Source organism: Callorhinus ursinus, unplaced genomic scaffold (assembly GCF_003265705.2).
Source record: "Callorhinus ursinus isolate GAN/ISIS: 27379988/994484 unplaced genomic scaffold, GSC_fseal_2.0 scaffold1, whole genome shotgun sequence".
NCBI lineage: Eukaryota > Metazoa > Chordata > Mammalia > Carnivora > Otariidae > Callorhinus > Callorhinus ursinus.
Genome location: NW_027397063.1, coordinates 27,460,894 through 27,467,524, shown reverse-complemented (window position 1 = coordinate 27,467,524; position 6,631 = coordinate 27,460,894).

Sequence of the window (6,631 nt, the reverse complement as noted above, 5' to 3'; positions counted from 1 at the left end):
TAGAGAATTTTGTATACTTACATTTAAGATAATTACTGATGGGTACGTACTCATTACCATTTTGTTAATTGTTTTCAGAATGTTTTGAAGTTCTATTCCTTTTTCTCTTGCTCTCTTCCTTCGTGATTTTCTTTTGTGGTATGCTTAGATTACTTTCTCATTATCTGTTGTGTAATTATTTTAGATGTTGCTTTGTGGTTATCATGAGGCTAACATGTAACAACCTATATTTAGAGCAGTCCATTTTGAGTTGATAAATGAAGTTTGAATGTGTTCTAAAACTTTGAATTTTCACTCTCCCCATCTATGTTTTATATTTTTGATGTCATAATTTCCATTTTTTATTACATGTATCCTTTAACTATTATAGTTATTTTTGCCTTTTATCCTTCCTACTAGCTTTATAATTGATCAATCCACTATCTCTATTACATATTTACTTTCACCAGTGAGATTTATACTTTGAGGTTTCCTTGTTACTAATTAGCACCCTTTCTTTTCAACATATAGACTCTTTAGCATGTTTTGTACAGCCAGTTTAGTAATAGTGACCTGTAGCTTTGCTGGTGTGGAAAATTGATCTCTCCTTCAGTTCTCTTTTTTTCAAATTTTTATTTAAATTCCAGTTAACATACAGTGTAAATATTAGTTTCAGGTATAGGATTTAGTGATTCATCACTTACATACAACACCCAGTGCTCATCACAAGTGCCCTCCTTAATCCCCATCACCTATTTAACCCATTCCTCCCACCCACCACCCCTCCAGGATCCCTCAGATTGTTTTCTATAGTTTAGAGTCTGTTTTCTGGTTTGCCTCTCTTATTTTCCCTATGATCTCTTCTTCAGTTCTGAATGATAACTTTCTGGGTAGAGTATTATTGGTCAGAAGGTTGTTTTAATTTTTTGTTTTCTCTCAACCCTTTGAATATATGATGCCCCTCCTTTACGGCCTGCAAAGTATATGCTGATAGTCTTAGGGCCTTCCCTTATGTGGTTCCCTTGTGATGTGGTTTTGGAATATAGGTGAGGTTTGGAGCTGATGACCAAGAAAGAATTCTTGACATGTCTTTGGTGCAAAATGGTGGTTTATTAAAGTATGGAGACAGGACCCATGGGCAGAAATAGGTGCTGCACTGGGGTCTTGAGGAGTGGCTTATTATACACTTGGAAGTTGGGGGATGTAAGGAAAAGGCAGGTTTCAAAAGAACTTTCATATGGGCTCCCTGCTCTGCGGGAAGCCTGCTTCTCCCTCTCCCACTCCCCCTGCTTGTGTCCCTCTCTCACTGTGTCTCTCTCTGTCACATAAATAAATACAATCTTTAAAAAAAATAGTTTAAAAAAAAAGAACTTTCATATGCTAAAGAGGACTTGCAAGATACCAGAGGTCTTGCCACTGTCAAGTTAAGGTTGTTTTCCCCTCTAGCAAGGTATTAACATTTAGTTGGGAGATACCTGGAAGAATGTCACACATGCCCCACCCAGGGGAGAGATTTCAGGGTGTCAGCTTGTTCTTTGCCTTCAGTTAGCCTTCTGCTCCCTCATCACTTGTACATAACACATTTTTTTAAGATTCTTTGTCTGTAGCTTTTGACATCTTAATTATAATGTGCCTCGGTGTGTGTCTTTGAGTTGCTCTTATTTGAGTCTCTCAGGGCCTCCTGGATTGGGATATCTGTTTCTTTCCACAAGTTAGAGAAGTTTTCAGCTATTATTTATCAAATAACTTTTCTGTCCCTTTCTATGTGCTATCTCTTTAATGAAAATGTTAATCTGCTTGATGTTGTCCTGTAAGGCCCTTAAGCTATATTCACTTTTAAAAAATATCATTATTTTGGTGCTCTGATTGGGTGAGTTCCTTTTTTCTGCTCCATCGAGCCTGCTTTTGAACTCCTCTAGTATGTTTTTCTCTTCATTTATTACATTCTTCAGCTCTGTGATTACTATTTGGTACTTTCTTACATTTTCTACTAGTTAAAGTTCTCACTGTGTTCATCCATTCTTTTTCCAAGTTTGGTGAGCTACTTTATGACCATGACTTTGAACCCTTTATCAGGTAAATATCTCCATTTTATGATTATCTTTCCCTAGGTTTTATCTGATTATTTCTTTTAGAACATATTCTTCTGTTTCCTCATTTTGCTTGACTTTTTGTGTAGTTTTCTATGGTTTTAGAGGAAAGAGTTATCTCTCCCTGTCTTGAAGGGTTGGCCTTGTGTAAGAGATAAGCTTTATCTTTCAACCCTGCCTTAGCTCTTATTTGTCTTTGAAAACTCTGTGACTGCTCAAGAAGCCTATTCTATTTTTTAATAGCCCTATTGGTAGTTGAGTATGTGCTAAGATCTGTCAGTGTCCCAAAGGAAAAGATCTCATTCAGCACCTAGGTTCAGGCTGATTGGAAGCCAGACCTTCAATACAGGAGCTTAAAGTATGCAAATATATATAGTCTTGTGGGACTCAAGCATAAGTCCTGCTGGCCACCAGTCTGGAGTTGTCCCTTGAGTGACAGTTCCAGAAACTGGGGCTTCATATAAGTGCATGAGCTATATAGTGAGGCAGGGGAAAGTGCAAAATTGGCATCCTTTAGCCTATATTCCCTGAGAATACCTCCGTGGGTCTCTAAAATTGTGCCATGCCAGAAGCCTGCCCCTTAGGTCAAACCTCCTGGGCAAGCAAATCGTCTTTTTTTCTCAGAAAGACCAAGGGTATGTTTCAGTCTGCTACCTGTACAGTGCTTTGGGGGTGGAACAGTCTCTCCAATTTTAACAGTTCCAAGGGACCCAGGAATTCAAATTCACCTGGCCTCCAGAGATAGGTATTCTCATGGGCTGCAGCCACAAAAATGAAAAAGCTCCCCTCCAGGAGATAGTGGCTCTGTTAAGTATGGCAGAAAGGTAACAAAAAACACCCCAAGGTAGAAACAAAGGTCTCAGGATATTATGCCCTTTTAGCTAATGCTTTAAGATTAGCAAATCTCTTTCAAATAAAGTCTGGGCACTTTTCCAATAGCTGCTTCTGGCTGGACCCTTGTGTGAGTGAATCTGTGGGCAAGCCCTTTAGGAGGTGCTTCTCAGTTTGTTATAGCCCTTTGGGTCTCATGGACTTGAACTCATTTGGTTTTCAAAGTCGGATATTTGGGAACTTGTCTCTTACTTACAGGACTGATAGAGGTTATAAACCCACAATGAGAAGTTCCAGGTTTGCAGTTCCTTCCTCATTGTAGTTTGCCATGCTATGGGGGGTGGTGAGGTGGAGGGGTGTTACAACAAGAAGGTGTATCAACCTCTCCTACTCACCTTGATGTGGTCCTTTGTTCATTTGCTGATGTGAAGGGGCTGTTCAGCTGGTTTTCAGCTATATATATATATATATATATCTTTTTTCCAGAGGAAATTGTTCTATATGTAGCTGAAAATTTCATGTGTCCACGGGAAAAGGTGAGTTCAGGGTCTTACTATGTTGCCAACTAGGATTGTTTCCAAAGGTATTAAATTTTCCTTCATTTTTAAGACTAATTTGTCTGGGTATAATTTTTCTATTTCATAGTCTTTCTTTCAGCACACTGAATATGTTATTCCAACTGTCTTGAAGAACCAGCTATATTAACCTCATTACTGATCTATATATTACTTTTATTTTCTTGCTTTCAAGATGAAATCATTTTTTGTCTTTCAACAATCTGTGATATATTTAGATGTGAACCTCTTTGAGTTTATTGAATATGTATATTAATGTTTCTGATCAAATTTGGAAAGCTTTGGACATTATTTCTTCAAAACCTCTTCCTTCCCATTTGTCTCTCTTCTCTCTTTTTGGGACTCCATTATATGCATGTTGGTACTTTATGGTATCAAACAAGTCTCTATACTTTTCTTCGTTCTTTTTTCTTTCTGTTTCTTAGACTAGAAAATATCAACTGACTTATTTTCATTTTTTTAAACATAAAATAGTTTAAATTTGAGCACTCATTAATAGATATTATCTATTTACATGCTGATAAAAGTTTTAGACAAAGAAACTGAGCATAAAAAATCAAGACAAATATTAACAGACAATAGTCCTGGGAAGTGAAGTGAATTTAAGAATCTAATTCAATTTTAGCACAACCATTTGATTATTATTGTTCTGTACAATCTAGTAATAACACTGGTACTTTCTATTGTAATTCATCAAACTTTTATTTTTTTATTCATGATCATGTTTGCTTGTGTAGACATTTTGCATTATTATACAGACACATATTCCTAAGCTTTTTGATACTTAAAAAAAAAAACAAAACCTCTCCTTGGTGTATTTGATAGGGTTCAACATGGTTCTATAGATGATATAACAATAGTCATTACAGGGTATGCATATACATACGTGTGTGTGTGTGTATTTGTAAATGTATTTTTTTTCTTGATTTATTACATTGGCTCAGACATAAAGTGCAATATTGAATAGAAGCAATATCAGTATTTCAGTAAGTAATGATTTTAACTGTGCATTGCCTATAAATACTATCACATTAGAAAGTTTCTTTTCCTCATTTGCCAGGCTTTTTTTTTAAACAAATGCATTTTGTATATTAATTATAACATTTCCAGAAAAGTTTATTTTATGGATAAAGAAAGAACTACAAGTATTAGTTTTAAGTATGTCAATATAAGGCAACAATTTAAATGTAATTGATCAATGACAAACACATGACTGACTCTAAAAACCAACCAATCAATGCCAGGCTCAAAGTTTTAAAGGTAAGCCAGTTAGAAGTGGACTCATTCCTTTGAACAATAAGGCTTCCAAGGCTGACATAAATTATTCTCCCTGTCAGTGTACAACTAGCCCTCAAACAATTGTTTAACTGAAATGTTCATTAAAAAATTAGAACCCTGTTGTGTTTTAAAAGACTGTGCTTAACCATTATAGCCTTCCTTTATTTAAATACAAATAAATTTTATTGTTTCAAATATCTTGTGGGAGTCTCTATCTGTGACTATTTAAATAATCACAGAGTGTTTCTCCTTTATTGATTTATTTTAAATACTAATGGTCTGTTCTTTTTTACACTGTAACTGGAAGCTTATGCAATTTTTCTTAACCTTACTTCTACCCTTGCCACATTGTAATCTGTTCTTTACTTAGAAACCAGAGCATTCTGGTATTGCCTTACCTCATTCCACATCTTTCTCTTCAAAAACTTCCATCAGAGTTAAACTGAAGTATTAGAATATAATGCAGATTTGGATTTCCACAGTACTCCAAAGGCAATGATAAGTGGGTAAATTTAACCAAATGCTTATATATTGTATAACATAAATATAAATTTACATTTGCAAATCTGAAACACTTAAGTAGATGTAAATATTTCACAGAAAATGTTCCAACCATTTCCAAAACTGAAAGAAACATTGTAAAATAATTATGTGAATCAACATATCACAGAAATGCAGAAAATTATAAATCACCAGGGCTTTTGCAAAATGTTTAGCAATATTTATATAATATGAATCTTCAGTGTTGTACTTTTTACATTTTATGAAGAGTTTTGCATATTAATTTTTGAGGTTATAAAACAGTGCCTTAGGAGGTATTTTTTCAAACACACATTTCTGTAAGGATGAAATATATCTTTCTTCATTGGCATGTACTTGTTTTTGTGGCAAAGAAAATCCATATTTCCATTGAATGTGTTTGCTACTCAATTTTTTTTTTCATCTTTATGATTTATTAAATTTGGGGAAAAGATGGCTGGTTCTTTAGCGATTTATATTAGCATGCTCATTTTGGAGGATATGAAAGAAAGCATGTAGAATGATTGTATCAACTCAGCAAATAAATTTACCTTGTAGACCATAGTACTGTGTATAGGAAAACATCTAATATTTACCATGTGGATTAAGTGAAGGTATAATTAACATATTTCTGATAACCAGATAGTAAAGGACAACAGAGCCAAATAAAAATAAATAATATGGCTACAAAGGACAATTGATAGTATCACTTCATTACAAATTATGAGGATGTGCTTTTTTTAATGGACATGGGAAAAGCTGTTACATGAGGATACTGATCAAATAAACATGTGGCTGGTTTCATTATAAAGGAAGGCAGAGAAAAATACTCTGATATATGTCTGACTACAATGGGATAGTATTTTCGGCAAGGTTTCTAGATTAGTTTATTTTACTTATACAGTGTATTTTATTTACTTATACAAACCTAAAAATAATTAAAATACACTGTATAAGTATCTGCATAAGGTGCTTTACATACTAACCTTCTAAAAAGAAATCCTTTTGTGTTATATATTCATCTACAATTTCTCTAAATTTTGGCCCCATGTCAGTCACATTTATGGGCAAACATTTCTTCCCACAGGATGATTGTAACTTACAATCAGGGTTACTACTTAAAATACCACTTTGCATCCCCATGATTACCTATTGATAAATATGGTAGCATAGAAATGATAATCCCTATCATACAAACAGCATAGCTAAAACATAAAATTAATCTTTAAAATTAAGTGCTGTATGATTTTGGGGTCATTTGTAGCATATCTCCCTCAGGTCTCAACCATTAGAAAAAAGCTTAGTCTACACAGATCTTGTACTTAAGTCTGCAATATTAGTAGTTAAAGCATAGTTAAA